This window comes from Rhinopithecus bieti, unplaced genomic scaffold (assembly GCF_001698545.2).
Source record: "Rhinopithecus bieti isolate Rb0 unplaced genomic scaffold, ASM169854v2 scaffold_28121, whole genome shotgun sequence".
NCBI classification, from domain to species: Eukaryota; Metazoa; Chordata; class Mammalia; order Primates; family Cercopithecidae; genus Rhinopithecus; species Rhinopithecus bieti.
The window spans coordinates 1,227,028-1,244,437 of NW_016813094.1; positions in this window are offsets into that span (position 1 = coordinate 1,227,028).

A 17,410-nucleotide genomic window follows, 5' to 3' on the forward strand; every position below is an offset into this window, starting at 1 on the left:
TTCCTCTTATATTAAGGCTTAAGTAATCCGGAACAAAATGCCGTTGCTAATTTGCAACTTGTAGCTAATTTGCTAATAGAGAATGTATACCACATTTTTTATATCTCTAATGACACTAGAAATAATACCACTCACATTTCAACTTGTTCTTTGAAATTTGAAAAGGAAAGCAGAGAGGAAATAAAATAAAGAATTTTAACTGCCCGTTGATCACTTGAGGATATGGACAGGAGATTTGTGAGGCACTGAAGAAATTGTAGGGGAAAATTCTAGGAATTCAACCAGTGAAGGATGCTGAGTCAAACAATCTCTGGAGCTCTTAACTAGCAAAATGCTTTGTAACACCTCATTCTTTAGAAGTTAGATATTTTTCTAAATGTTTTTAAGTAACTCTAGGGAACAAATTGTATAATAAATAGCACTAGCCGTAGATGTACTTGTTTTTGATTATCAAACATTTTAATGACTTATATTAAAAGGTTTATCAGGAATTCATCTTATGTAGATATTGATGAACTGGTTTTTTGTTCAATATTTCGTAACTTTTTTATTTAAAAGAAATTGCAGAGAAAAAAATATATAAATGTTCATGGTGTGTGCATTTGTTTACATATATATGTACAAACATACCTAATTCCATCTTGCTAGCTGTGAAAAATCATAATTCTCTGACTTTTAAAATAGTATATATTTCTGAGTCTTCTAAAATATAAGCTTTTTTTTTCCCACAGGGTGTAGCTATTGTAAACACGCTTTGTTATTTCTTGCTGTAATTGAAAAATACACAACAGAGACTTGCACTTTATTTATATAGTAACAATACAGAACAATGTTTCAAATTCATAGGGAAACGGTAAATGGTATGCCTAATAAAGTAGTTAAAAGTATCTATGTTTAATACTTATGTGATTATGGCAGAATTTTGTGTTCAAATTGCTTTTGTAGAATAATCTTACTTCATATTAAACCTTTGGATAACTGGCACAGCAAGGTAAGTAAAATCTGACAAGTCCAAGACTTTCAAACTAGATTACTAGTAGTTAGATTCTAAAGAAAGAAGGTGGCAGACAAAATAATAAATTAATGACCCAAATTTTAAAGATGCTTTATCTTTAAAAATAGTGTGAACCACGTTTTTATTCAGTATAGTAATGGAATCACTAGCCAGAGAAATTCGACAAGATCAAGAAATAAAGGGCATCCAAATTGGAAAGCAAGATATCTAATTGTCCTCGTTTACAAATGACATCATCTTATATTTACAAAAGAGAAAACCTAAATATTCCACCAAAAAACTGTTAGAATCAATAAACAAATTCAGTAAACTTTCATGATACAAAGTCAACATATAAAACTAATTTGAACAGCAAATTACTGTTTGCCAATAGAAAACAATTTGAAAAGAATTCAAGAAAGCAATTCCATTTTCAATAATTACAAAAAATACTTAGGGTTTATGTAACTGAAAAGTAAAAGTCTTTACAATGAAAATAATAAAACACTGATCAAAATTATTGAAAAGGGCTCAGAGAAATAAAAAGATATTCCATGTTTATGGATCAGAAGAATTAATATTGTTAAAATATTAATATACCTAATGCAATCTACAGATTCAACGTAAACCCTATTAAAATGCCAAATGACATTCTTCACAGAACCAGAAACTTTCATAGGTTATTCCATGATCTTTTTATGATTCATATGGAATCACAGAAGTCTTCACATAACCAAAGCTATCTTGAACATAAAGAACAAAGCTAGAGGAATCTCACTCCATGACTTCCAAGGAAGCCTTTTCCTTGGTGGTAATGTCAATTAATACAGTAACTATGGAGAACAGTATGGAGGTTCTTCAAAAAACTAAAAATAGAACTACCATATGATCCAGCAAGCCCACTGCTGAATATACATGCAAAAGGACAGAAATCAGTGTATCGAAGAGAGATGTGCACTCCATGTTTTTGCAGCACCATTCACAGTAGCCAAGATATAGAATCATATCTTGGTAAATCATATCTGTTGATAAATTAATGCACAAAGAAAATGTAAGATAGGTATATATGTGTATCTTTCTAAATTTTTATATCTGAATAATATTCCATTGTGTATGCATCATATATTATATATTATATTCCATTGTGTATATGTGTCTATTATACATTATGATATATAATGTATAACATATCTAATATATATCACATATGATATATGTGTCTATTATACATTATGATATATAATGTATAACATATATCTAATATATACATATACAATATATATTATTATAATATATAATATATAACTATATTATATATTATATAACTATATTATATAATATATAATACATACACAATGGAATATTATTGCAATGGAATATTATTCAGCTATACAAAAGAATGAAAATCTGTCATTTGCACCAACACGACTGGAACTGGAGGATGTTATGTTAAGCCAAGCAAGCCAGACACAGAAAAATAAATATTGCATGTTCTCACAAATATGTGGGAGTTTAAAAAATTTATCTCATGGAAGTAGTGAGTACAATGGCAGTTACCAGATGCTGGGAACGATAGGAGTGAAGGGGAGATTAAGGCAGATTGGTTAATGGGTACAAAAATACAATTAGCGAGAAGGGATAAGTTCTAACATTTTATAGAACAGAAGAGTGACTATAGTTAACACGAATTTATAATAGGTTTCAAAATAGCTAGAAGAGAAGATTTGGAATGTTCCCAACAAACATAAATAATAAATGTTTGACATGATGAACAACCCAATTATCCTGATTTGATCATCATATATTAAATCCATGTACAAAATATTACATGTACCTCATAAATGTGTACAACTATTATGTATTAAGAAAGCAATAAACATAATGTGAACCAACATCATCAATAATTCTGTTCAGGTAGAAAGAAATGTGTATTACATCGGTCTGTGCTGCCATAGAACTTAGAACTGTGCCTACCCAGTGAATTTGCTCATAATTGACTGAGAGTCCTGTTCCATCCTATTTCTCACTTATCTGCCAGCAGTCAACATAAAAAGATATCTTTCAGCTTCCAAACTTGAGCAGTTATCTTAAGCTACTACAATCTGCATTAAAAACCAAACCAAACAGACAATCTTTTTTCAGAAAGAGCTCATTCAGGGACTTCTGGAATAAACTTGGAGTGATCCTCCCACATTCATTGGAGAAAAATCTGTTTATGCTGGCTGCTTCATTTTCATCTAAAAAAGATGTGAGCTGGGCACAGTGGCTTACGACTGTAATCCCAGCATTTTGAGAAGCCAAGGTGGGTGGATCACTTTGGGTCAGGAGTTCGAGATCAGCCTGGACAATTGGCAAAGCCCCGTCTCTAATAAAAAATACAGAAATTAGCCTGGTGTCATGGCAGGCGCCTGTAATCCCAGCTACTCTGGAGGCTGAGGCACGAGAATCGCTTGAACCCAGGAGGCAGAGGTTGCAGTGAGCTGAGATCGTACCACTACACTCCAGCCTGAGCGACAGAGGGAGACTCCGTCTCAAAAAACAAAAACCAAACAAACAAACAAAAAACTGCTGAACCACAGTATAAAGTTTAGGTTCTGTACTAGAGTTGATTATAGGATATTTTGGGAATAAAGTGGAAAAACAAATAACTATCTTTGATAATTATAGAAGATTTTGTATAAGTGATACAAATTTTTGTAACAGAATTTACATTCAATTTGAATTATTTCATGCATATAAATAATAGTTTTATGAAAATGGTGAGTCAATGGGAATTTGATGCAAGACAAACAACAACAAAAGATGGATAGTTATTAGATAAGTATGTACTTAATGTTTTGTCATAATCTGTCGACAGTGAGTGGAATGAAAACAGCATAGATCTTGACAGAAGTTATCTTTTCTAATATTTGGCTAAAATGAGGGCCAATTGACTATAGTCAATTAATTTGACAGACTAAATAGCTGGCTCAAATGTAGTGTATAGAAGTTTCATCTGCCTAATTACTAACAAAAATATACAATTCAGTGTGTATATGTATGTATACCTATATACTTAATTTCTAACAAGAAGAAATTAGAAATTTGGTGGCATATATATATGTGTGTGTGTATATATATATATCTTAGCTAAGGTGTTTAATTTTGTTTGTATTCTTTGCATGAATTTATAGGTTATTTTTACTCAGTACTGAAAGGACTGTTAAAAGTGTCACTCATTTTAGCCACAGATCAGCACCAGTTGCAAAGCACATGTCAAATGATCATGAAATTACAAAGATGCATATTTAGTGTATCTGCTAATAAACAATCTAATTTTACCCAACTTACACTTGTGTAAAGAATTTTAGATCCAGAATGATGAGAAATACAAAGCTCCATTTCTTATGAACAGCAAAGTGCTATGACTTTCTCATGTAATTTGAAATTAGCTTATGGGAAAAATTAACAATGCTGATTCTCTGGGTCCAGGAATACGTGTTCAAGAAAACTGGTTTTACACAGATAACACCCTGTATAAGCATAACCAGAGAATAAGTTGAGATAAATTTAAAAAAACAATCTTTGGACTACCCAATTTCCATGGTGTTTTCTTTTTTTTTTTTTTTTTTTTTTTTTTTTTTTTTTTTTTAGAAAACAAATTTATGGCCTTTACGGGATAGTTTTCAGTATTAAACTATTTGTTTACAAGGCAGTTGACAACATGAGCTGGTAAGGAGCCACACGGAGCTGCCCCTTTCCTTATAACTAAGTTGCAACACCTTTTTATGAAACATAAGGAGGCTGGGAGGCCAGTTGACTTCCCCACGGGCCTGGTAATCCAGCCTTTGGGAGGCCGAGGCGGGTGGATCACAAAGGTCAGGGAGATCGGGGAAACCATCCTGGGCTAACCACAGTGAAATCCGGTCTCTACTAAAATACAAAAATTTAGCTGGGGTGTGGGTGGCAGGTTGCCTGTATGTCCCAAGCTACTCGGGAGGCTGAGGCCAGAGAATGGTGTGAACCTGGGAGACAGAGCTTGCAGTGAGCTGAGATTGCACCACTGTACTCCAGCCTGGGTGACAGAGTGAGACTCCGTCTCAGAAGGGGTAAAAAACATTTTACTTTAACTTCTTAAATCATTTTGAGAAGACAAAAATAGATTTTAAACAGACCGTGATTATTTATGTGCTGCTTTCCCTAAGCTGCTAAAATATGGTAGGAACACTGACTATTATTGGTCATATTATTGGGGGTAGTAATAAGTAATATTTAATGAAACACACATACTATGCTATATTTGTCCTTGGACAAGATATTATTAAGTATTCTCTCTCTGTTTTATTTGGTTTCCTTAATATTTTTTGGTTATTAAAATAACTTCCCTGATAAAATTCATGCAAGTCTTTTGTTTTATAAGCTTTGATATGTTAAAAATACTATTTTGAAATACTTATTTTAATATTTACATACTATTGGCACTGTTTAGAAATGGAATTGAGTTCTATATGTTATTTTAAAAATCAAACAATCTTGCTCTACTTATTAATTAGACTCCTTTGTGTTTTTCACGTTGACAGGCATATCAGCTGCATAGTATTTTTGTGTCTTTCTTTCTAACTTAGGTCTTTGATTTCCTTATTCAGCTGTCAAGGCTGGAAGGAGTATAGGAGACGTTGTCTTATACATGACTTTAAGGGAGAATACTTTCAAACTTTATTATGACATTAAAGAATTTAACTTCTATCCTGATTATGCTAATGGATTTTTTAAAATATAAATCAACATTTAATTTTATCATTTTTCTATATAATTCTAAATTATTAAATACCACTTTTTAATTAATCTTTTAATACGTTGTATTAGTCCATTTTCACAGTGCCATATGGAAACACCCGAGACTTAGAGGTTTAATTGACTGACGGCTCTGTATGATTGGTGAGGCCTCAGGAAACTTACAATCATGGTGGAAGGGGAAGCAGGCACATCTTACATGGTGGCAGGCAAGAGACTGTATAAAAGAGGAACTGTCAAATACTTATAAAACCATCAGCTCTTATGAGAACTCACTCACTATGATAAGAACAGCATGGGCGAAACCACCCCATGGTCCAATCACCTCCCACCAAGTTCCTCTCTCAACATGTGGGGATTATGGGGATTACAATTTGAGATGAGATTTGGGTGGTGACACAGAGCCAGATCATATCACATGGTAAGCTACATTCATTAATTTTTTCATATAAAATCAAAATATTATTTCTGGAATAAATGTAATTGGTAAACACAAAACAGTACAATTTACAATAGCTCCAAAACATAAAATACTTAGGGATAAATCTAACATGTGCAGGATCTGTATGCTGAAATCACTGTTGGAAGAAATCAAAAGGGTCATAAATTGGGGACTCAGTATAGTTCATATGCTAATTCTCCCCAAATTGATCTACAGATATAACAAAACCTAATCAAAACACAAACAGTAAGTTTTGTAGATATAGATAAGCTGACTTTAAGATTTATATGAAAAGGTAAAAGGATTAGAATAATCAGGAGTTTTGAAAAGAAAATGTAGCTGAAAGAATTACACTAACCGATTTTGAGATTTGCTATAAAGATACATTAATCAAGACAATATGGTGTTAGTGAAAGGATAGACCCATAAATCAATGGAACATAATAGAGAGTCCAGAAATAAATCCACACAAATATGGTTGATTGATTTTAAAAGTTGCAAGTATTCTGAAAGGTGAAAGACAGTCATTGCTACAAATGTGCCAGAACAAACAAAAAAAGCCATTCTTGACTTACACAATACTCTATGATGTTAATCAAAGGGTTGGGGACCTAATGTACAAAATAGAGATTATAGTTAATATAGTTATAACTATATATATAACTATAATATAACTATATATTATTATAACTATAGTTAATATAGTTATAATATAACTATAATATAATTATAGTTATTAATATTGTATGTTTACTTGACATTTGATAAAAGAGCAGATTTTAAGTGTTACCACACACACACACACACACACACACACACAAATGGTAACTGGGTGTTGATCAATGTATTAATCAATTTGATTGTGGTAATCATTACATGACATATACATTCATCAAAATCATCACATTGCATACCTTGTATAGGTACCATGGTAATTGGTCAATTAAATATTTCCAATAAAAGAAAATAATTATTATTTCTAATAAAAATATTTCTAATAAAGAAATATTTCTAATAAAATATTTCTAATAAAGAAATATTTCTAATAAAAATATTTCTAATAAAAGGTGGATCAATAAAAAAATAAGTAGGCCAGGAGTGGTGGCTCACACCTGTAATTCCAGCACTTTGTCAGGCCAAGGTAGGTAGATCTCTTGAGGCCAGGAGTTTAGACCAGCCTGGCTAATATGGCAAAACCCCATCTCTACTAAGAATACAAAAATTAGCTAAGTATGGTGGTGTGTGCCTATACATGCCTGTAATCCTATCTACTCAGGAGGCTGAGGCAGGAGAATTGCCTGAACCCAGGAAGTGGAGGTTGCAAGATTGCACCACTGCACTCCAGCTTGNCCATATGGAAACACCCGAGACTTAGAGGTTTAATTGACTGACGGCTCTGTATGATTGGTGAGGCCTCAGGAAACTTACAATCATGGTGGAAGGGGAAGCAGGCACATCTTACATGGTGGCAGGCAAGAGACTGTATAAAAGAGGAACTGTCAAATACTTATAAAACCATCAGCTCTTATGAGAACTCACTCACTATGATAAGAACAGCATGGGCGAAACCACCCCCATGGTCCAATCACCTCCCACCAAGTTCCTCTCTCAACATGTGGGGATTATGGGGATTACAATTTGAGATGAGATTTGGGTGGTGACACAGAGCCAGATCATATCACATGGTAAGCTACATTCATTAATTTTTTCATATAAAATCAAAATATTATTTCTGGAATAAATGTAATTGGTAAACACAAAACAGTACAATTTACAATAGCTCCAAAACATAAAATACTTAGGGATAAATCTAACATGTGCAGGATCTGTATGCTGAAATCACTGTTGGAAGAAATCAAAAGGGTCATAAATTGGGGGACTCAGTATAGTTCATATGCTAATTCTCCCCAAATTGATCTACAGATATAACAAAACCTAATCAAAACACAAACAGTAAGTTTTGTAGATATAGATAAGCTGACTTTAAGATTTATATGAAAAGGTAAAAGGATTAGAATAATCAGGAGTTTTGAAAAAGAAAAATGTAGCTGAAAGAATTACACTAACCGATTTTGAGATTTGCTATAAAGATACATTAATCAAGACAATATGGTGTTAGTGAAAGGATAGACCCATAAATCAATGGAACATAATAGAGAGTCCAGAAATAAATCCACACAAATATGGTTGATTGATTTTTAAAAGTTGCAAGTATTCTGAAAGGTGAAAGACAGTCATTGCTACAAATGTGCCAGAACAAACAAAAAAAGCCATTCTTGACTTACACAATACTCTATGATGTTAATCAAAGGGTTGGGGACCTAATGTACAAAATAGAGATTATAGTTAATATAGTTATAACTATATATATAACTATAATATAACTATATATTATTATAACTATAGTTAATATAGTTATAATATAACTATAATATAATTATAGTTATTAATATTGTATTGTTTACTTGACATTTGATAAAAGAGCAGATTTTAAGTGTTACCACACACACACACACACACACACACACACAAATGGTAACTGGGTGTTGATCAATGTATTAATCAATTTGATTGTGGTAATCATTACATGACATATACATTCATCAAAATCATCACATTGCATACCTTGTATAGGTACCATGGTAATTGGTCAATTAAATATTTCCAATAAAAGAAAATAATTATTATTTCTAATAAAATATTTCTAATAAAGAAATATTTCTAATAAAATATTTCTAATAAAGAAATATTTCTAATAAAATATTTCTAATAAAAGGTGGATCAATAAAAAAATAAGTAGGCCAGGAGTGGTGGCTCACACCTGTAATTCCAGCACTTTGTCAGGCCAAGGTAGGTAGATCTCTTGAGGCCAGGAGTTTAGACCAGCCTGGCTAATATGGCAAAACCCCATCTCTACTAAGAATACAAAATTAGCTAAGTATGGTGGTGTGTGCCTATACATGCCTGTAATCCTATCTACTCAGGAGGCTGAGGCAGGAGAATTGCCTGAACCCAGGAAGTGGAGGTTGCAAGATTGCACCACTGCACTCCAGCTTGAGTGACAGAGCAGCACTCTGTCTAAAAAAAAAAAAGAAAAAAAGAAAAAAAAAAGAGAAGAGAAAGATGCTATTTATTCAGGAAAATTAAATGGTAAGCCACAAACTGAGTGAAGGCATTTTCAATTTAAGCATCTAAAAATTGTCTTGGTTTTTAGATATATAAAGAATTATCTAAATGTAACAATAAGAAAACTATATTGATGCTAAGCCCTTATATAATTGCACATATAAGCATTATTCACCATTGCCAAATATCAGGGACAACATAAATGTTCCTCAAAACATGAATTCATAGAGTGTGGTACTTTCATACAGTGGGAAAAACACTATATGGCAATAAAAAGGGAACAATTAATACATTTAAAAGCATAGAGGAATCCTAAATACTAAGGGAAAGAAGCCAGGTTCAAAAGGTTATATATGATATGATTCTGTTTATATAACATTTTGGAAAAAGCACAATTACAGGGACAGGAAACAGATTAAGAATTTCCAGGAATTAAAGGTATGGGAAGGAACTAAATACAAGATGCATTACAAAGGAGTTCTCTGTGGGGTGGAAATATTCTGTTTGTGGTGGTGGTTAAAAGAATTTATGCATGCCCTAAAGTTCATGGCTGTAAACACCAAGAAAAGATGCATTTTACTATATGAATATTAAAAGAAAAGTGAAAAGAATATATTGATATAATTAAATGATCAAATTAATTACATTAATCATTTGTTATATTCACCCAGGTGCATTTTTATAGCTTTTAATTATTTTAATTTTATTATTGTAGTGTATATTATGGAAGCATAAAATTTATTTTGAATCACATCATTTTACTTGTGACCTGTTCAATTTGCTTTTATAAAGAGAGGACTCTTATGCCACACATAAACTTAATATTCATTTGTACTCCTCCCCCAATTTGTTTATTTACTTTGGTTTGTTTGCTTAACATTTTATTCTCAATGCTTTTGAATTCATTTTTTGGTGTGTGTGTAAAACAAGTGAAGTTTACAATAACTCAAAGTTTTTTAAATACCTAATTTTTCTTATAGAATGTTTCAAAATCCCATTTCCCCTAATTGCTTCTCATTTGGTGCTTTTGTTATCAGATGGTAAGTTTTGTATGAACTACTAATTATTTTCTAGTAGAAAAATCTACTATGTTTCTAGATTTTTCCTTAATTTTAATTGACCTACATCTGCCATGCTTACTCTAGTCTAATGATTTTGTTAAGGCTCAGAAACTGATAGCCCAAAACATGGCATTTTGCACATGCTGAATTGAAAAGGAGCCTCAAGATCTCTCTGACCTCTTGTTACTGAAACATCACGAGTTTGGTCTAGGTTCTGTTGTTTACCACACAGAAACCCAATCATTGAGACAAAAAGTTTTGCCAAGAAAGAATGCTTTCATTGGGTGTTGCAGCCAAGAATATGGGAATCAGTCTCAATCCCATCTTCCTGAACAGCTAAAATCAGGGGTTCATATAGAAGGGAAGAAATATAACTACATGCAGGAAAACAGGAATTAGGGAAGGGTAAGGAAAAGGATTTGGTTAACAGGAAGCAGGTAGTTGGTTTGGCAATCATCATGGGTGAGAAATCTGAAGCCTCATTGTACAGATGTGATGATCTGGTGAGTTTCAGTTCCTTGATACTATCTGGGAGGCTTCATGATGATTTCCTGAGGAAGCAACTCAGATAAGACAAAGTAACTTTCTCAAGTTTTAAAACGGTGAGAGGTCAGGCGTGGTGACTCACGCCTGTGATCCCAGCACTTTGGGAGGCCAAGGCAGGCGGATCACGAGGTCAGGAGATTGAGACTATCCTGGTTAACAAGGTGAAACCCCCTCTCTACTAAAAAATACAAAAAATTAGCCTGGCGTGGTGGCGGGCGCCTGTAGTCCCAGCCACTCAGGAGGCTGAGGCAGGGGAATAGCGTGAACCTGGGAGGCGGAGATTGCAGTGAGCCGAGATTGCACCACTGCACTCCAGCCTGGGCAACACAGCAAGACTCTGTCTCAAAAAAAAAAAAAAAAACTGTGAGAAGACATTTCTGTGTCTACTCAAAAGAAACCACTAGCATCAGTTCCATGGGACAACTGGGCCGGTTTCCCTTTCCTGTTCCTTTCACTGTTTCTCCCAAAGCACAGAATTCTCTGAAGATCCCTTATCTACCTAAAATCTGTACCTACAAAAGAAAACAATGACCTCTTGCCTCTTCTCTGCATTTTTTGTTAACTGAACCCATATTACAAAAAAGAAAACTAAGGACTGTCAACACACCTGGAAAGACATTTTTCACTAGCCATTGTCCACTCTGTGGGATCAATGCACTTTGTCCCAGACCATTCTATGTTCTTCAAGTCCATTGAACTCTCTCCAGTAATCATATATTGCCTTCAACAGAAGTCCTCTTTTCCCCACTATAATAACCTAATTTCCGGGAAACAACCAGTCATTCTTTCTGTCACTTCAAGATGGTATCTATGCTTCTATAGCTCATTGAGGATTTAGGTCTTCACTCTGAAGCCTCCCTTGTATGCATGTTAAATAAATTCGGCCGGGCGCGGTGGCTCAAGCCTGTAATCCCAGCACTTTGGGAGGCCGAGACGGGCGGATCACAAGGTCAGGAGATCGAGACCATCCTGGCTAACACGGTGAAACCCCATCTCTACTAAAAAAATACAAAAAATTAGCCAGGCATGGTGGTGGGCACCTGTAGTCCCAGCTACTCGGGAGGTTGAGGCGGGAGAATGGCGTAAACCCAGGAGGCAAAGCTTGCAGTGAGCCGAGATCGCGCCACTGCACTGGGCAACAGAGCAAGACTCCTTCTCAAAAAATTAAAAATAAATAAATAAATAAATAAATTCGTATGCTTTTCCCCAAGTAATCTGCTTTTGTGAGTTGATTTTCCTGTGAACCTTCAGAGGGCCAAGGGAAACTTTCCCCTTGGCCTCTACAAGATATTTTTTTTTTTATCTTCTTATTTAAATACACATTTATCCTCATCTCTAAGAGTAGAATGTTACCAACCTATTACATAGAAATCAATGAAATGAAATGAGATAGTGACTTTGAAGCTTATGGAAGAATACCTGAACTATAATAGGTTCTCAAAAAATATTGTTTAAGATTATTAATATTTTTAGTCTTAACCATTGAGTAGTTTTGCCTTTTGAAATACAACTATATTATTACTATCTGTCTCATTCAATCTATTTCTGATTAGTAATTAAAGTTGCTTAATTACAATAAAATTAATAAATGTTGTTTGTTGATGCTACCAAGAAACCAATACTTCCACCATTCACTTTTACTTTTGTTTGTATAATGTCAATAATATGAAGCTAGTTTGAGACATTTAAGTAAATTGGTAAGAATTTTTGTAACAACTCTGATGCTACAGAATAACTAGACTCTATTTTATTCAATTATTTAAGAGTGTTCAATATTCCATCATTACTTTCATCTTTATAACACTTACTACTGGACATATTTACTGAACATATAATCATGTAGTTCTTAAAGTAACACTCACATAGATTCCATATTACTCAATTACAAAATTCATGTGAAAATGTGCTTGGGTAGATTTTCTTAACCTGAATGATTGCAGAAAAAGTTGCTCCACTTTTATCTAGATACAATCATGTGACTTTAATAGAAGAGAGTGGGAAGCAAGTCTATCATTAACTAAACACAATAGAAGTGTTGCTTTATTTTATAAGGGACCAAGACAGCATTAATATTCCCCTTATATTGACCAAATTTTAAACAGATTTCTTCTTGACTAGAGGTTCTTGATCCCTTTTCTTAGAGCATTTACTTATAATCACATATTTTTATCCACCCCTTTAAAATATGTACTTATCTTTTTAAAAACCTCTTGCCAGTTTTATAGCACAGTGATGCAGGAGTTGTCTTGACTCCTTCATCAGACATGCAACACGTGGGGTACCCTGTTTACTTGGCCCATTGTTCTCAACCTCTTGTGGGAGGGAGCGTGTGAGTAAGTGATTCAGCTGGCCACTTAGGGTGCCAGCAGGGGCAAGCTCCATGCAGGTCCTGCAGCCAGACCAGGTGTGGGCAAAAGAGTGCAGATTCTGGCTGGCCACTTTGCGTGCTGGCAAGAGCAGGCTCTGGCGGGCCCCATGGCAGCACTGAGGCTGGGGTGCCTGCAATCCTTAAAGCCCCAGAGGGCATGTTACAATGCTCGCTTAGCTCTGCTGTTCATGTACAGAGGTTTGTTGTCAGCTCAATGGGCCCCTTGCCTCATCACGTGGAGTGGCTGCCACTCTACGAGGGTAAAGGGCCACTGTAACAGCCTTTTTTAGGTACCTGCACTCGGGGGTTTCCAAGCTCTTGTCTGGTGTCCAAGAAGAATTAGGTTGCCTGGACTCTTGAATGATGGTGGAGGCAGAGAATTTTATTTAGTAATTGAAGTGGCTCTCAGCAGAGAGGGGAGCTGAAGAGGGAATGGGATAGACAGATAATCTTTCCTGAAGTCTGGTCTTCTACAGCTGACTCTTCTCTGAAATTAAGCCATCTCTCCTCTTAAGTCCACTAGTCCCTCTGAAGTCAAGTTGCCTCTCTTCAGTCAAACCACTTCTACCTCTCTACTGATGGAGTCTGAGGCCTTTATAGGCACCGGATGGGGGATAGGGTGGGCCGTAGGTAGTTTTGGAAAAGACAACATTCAATTGGTAAGAAAGCATTATTCAGAAAGAACCAATAGGGAAAGAGCAGGCAAACAGGGATACAAGTTCACACTTTGGGTCATGGGGTTCAGGCTTTTGAGATTTTGCCAGGGACTCACCCCTGTCTGCCTAGAATTTCTCTGCCTCCTGCCTCTATCATCAGGAAATAGCTTTCTCAATGAACCACAAAACTTTATCTTGGAAATGTAAAAGTGGAAGGAAAATAGGGCCTCTATCTCCAAGTTTCTGTGGAAATGGTAGGGGTCTAACATCCCTGGGTGCTCCAAGTTGTAAAGTTACTTTTTGTCCTGAAGATAGGACAAACTTTTCTTTTCTTTTGGGCAAAGCCATTTAGAGAACACAGATTGCCTACAAGCCAACTCCCCTACACCAGCTCTTAAAATCTCCTCCACCCTTCCTTAAGCAGAGTTGAGTACCCTGCCTTGATCTGTACTCTCTTCACTACTAATGGTAACAGCATTGGAAAAAAATCAACCTCTGCATGTTCATCTTATCTGGTGAAATTTTTTTTTTAAATAAACACTCAAAGTTACAACAAATTAGATAAGTGCTGAATAAATTGAAGTCATTTACATGAAATGAAAAACATAGACAATTATCTTTAATATGGTAAGTTATATTAGTACTATGTAAGTCTTTTCATGAAAGTGAATTTCAATGTAAGAAAATCTCATTTTGGATTTAGGTAATATTAATTGAAATGCAGAAATGTGAACAACGTGAAATATTATAGGTACTACCAAAAATGGGAAACTAATCTTCCCAAAATATCTTTTGGAAAAATTGTAAACAACCATGGATATAATAAGAGTAACAGTGCTAAGAAATGGCTACAATAGGACCAGAAATCTAATAAGACAACCTCTGGGGAAGTATTTAACCTACTAAAGAGGTCTGTGACAACAAAGTAAAAATGATGGATAGGATGTGGGTAGTTGATTTCTGAGCAGCTGTCCTTTAGTTTGGATGAGTGTCAACCAAGAAGTATCTGAGACAGGTCTCAAATCAATTTGCCGAGGTCTAGCACAATGCCTGGAAGCAAAGAACACAGAATCACAGAAACAGTCTGTGGTTCCTGGGAATAAGTGGCCTGGAGGAGAAAGAGGAAGGGTGTGGTTGCAGGAGCAAAGGAGCATGTAGAGGAATAATCATTAGGCATTTATCTTTTGCTTAGCAAATGGGCACTTTACATAGGATAAGGTGAACATAGAGTAGCTACCTGTGCAGATGTTTAACCCTTTGTTTATAGCTACCTGCTTAGGAACAAAAGGAAGGGCAGTTTCTTCAATGATTTGCCTTCCAGCTTAATTTTTTCCTTTTGGCATAGTGAACTAGGGTCCTGAGTTTGCATTTTCCTCTCACGTGAGGATATTGTAATTATTTTCTTTCTTTATATGACAGTATCCCAGGTAGGATCTTCTTAATTACTTCCTCAGAGGTGTGAAATCGCACCCAAGGCAGAAAGTATAAGATAAAATCAAATTAAAAAGGGATTATGTGTCATCAAACATGTTACAGAGGAACAGCTAAATAACAGATTGATTTTATCCACAGAGAAATCTAATGCAGATATTGTCAAACATGTACACTTTTTTCTAAATAAATATAACTACATACATAAGGGTACAGTTTTGACACTATTTATCTTGTTGAAGACGTTAACATTATGTCATTTACCCACTGTTATGTGGGGCAGGAAAACACCAAGATCCTTGGGTAATAAGATGCTAAGTGAGTGGCCTAATAAGAAAAAATAAGAGAACGAGGACTGAGAGACACAGACTCAGAGCCTATACTTAGGTTTCTTTATAGTGGGGACATTCGCTGCTACTCAAAGAGTAGTGAAAGGTCTTCTGCCCCCATGAAACCTGAATTTGGATCTAGAGACCTTCCCCTTCTTCCCAAGAGAGGAAAAAACAAGCTCTCTGCTTCTGAATGGGAAGAGAAATGAATATTGCTGTTTATATACAGCTGATGAAATTCATAACTTGGGGGTCTGTAATAGTTTCCAAAGCCTGGATAAAACAGGGCCAAAACCTGGATGGCTTAAAACAACTGAAATGGATTCTCTTACAGTTTTGGAGACTGCAAGTCTGAAATCAAAGTGTCTAAGGGCCTGCTCCCTTGGAAGCCTTTAAGAGAGAATCCTTCCTTGCCTCTCTAACATCTAACAGTCTTTGGCATTACTTGGCTTTTTGTAGCTGAACTCCAGTCTCTGCCTCTGTCTTCAGATGGCTGTCCTCTCACTTGATGTCTCTGAATGACCTCCCTTTTCTGCTTGTCTGTCTCTAACATTGTAACCACCCAAGGGGTTCACCTTGCCCACTGCCTAGACAGATCCCATTTATCAAGACAGGAGAATTGAAATAGAGAAAGAGTAATTCACGCAGAGCTGGCTGTAGAAGAGACTGGAATTTTATTAATACTCAATTCAGTCTCCCTGATAACTGTGGGATCAGAGTTTTTAAGGATAACTTGGTGGGTAGGAGGGGCAAGTGAATTGGGAGTGCTGATTTGTTGGTTTGGGGATGAAATCATAGGGAGTCGAAGTTGTTCCCTTATACTAAGTCACTTCCTGGGTGGGGCCATCAAACTGGTTGGCAGGTCCAGGTGGGGCCATCTGGTTGTTAGAAATGCAAAAACCTGAAAAGACATCTCAAAAGGCCAATTGTAGGTTCACATTAGTGATGCTACCTTTAAGAGTAATTGGGAAAGTTGCAAATCTTATTATCTCCAGAATAATGGCTGATAATATTTAGAATTCCAGCCCCTCTCATTCTAACTTGGTGGCTGATGGCCTTTCTTTTACAACAGTTTAGCTTTTGAGAAGGGCTATTCTTTAAACTATAAACTAAATTCCTTCCCAAGGCTAGTTCAGCCTACACCTACGAATGGATAAGGACAGGTTAGGGATTAGAGGCAAGGTGGAATTGTTACAACTTCTTTTTTTGCAGAACAGGATTCAATTCAACAAATAATATTCCCTTCTGTCTTCCTTTCTTCCTCTCTCTTTTGCTCCCTCTCTCATTTCCTTTTCTCTCCTTCCTTCTTTTATTCTCAATATATAATTTTCATTGTTGCCCTAACTTTTCCTGACAGAAAATGATTTAGCAAGTTCTGAATTAATTAAAATTACTTCAATAGAAATATCTATGTAAGTAATGAATTTATAAGAGTGATACTTATGCAAATGAAATAACTACATCCCTTTCTGAGTCCATGAGTTATCTAAAAACTGATAAAAAACGAATGACTGTCACTGATCTTTTCCTCTCCTTTGACACTTTGCTTTGAATATTCCTTGTCTCTCACTTCATCTCATGCTATGAAAAGTCATATCATCTATTTATATTGGCTTATCTTCTACCCTCCTCAATAAGCTTTATTTACTAGACATCATCCCTGTCCCAAATGTGCTAAAACTTG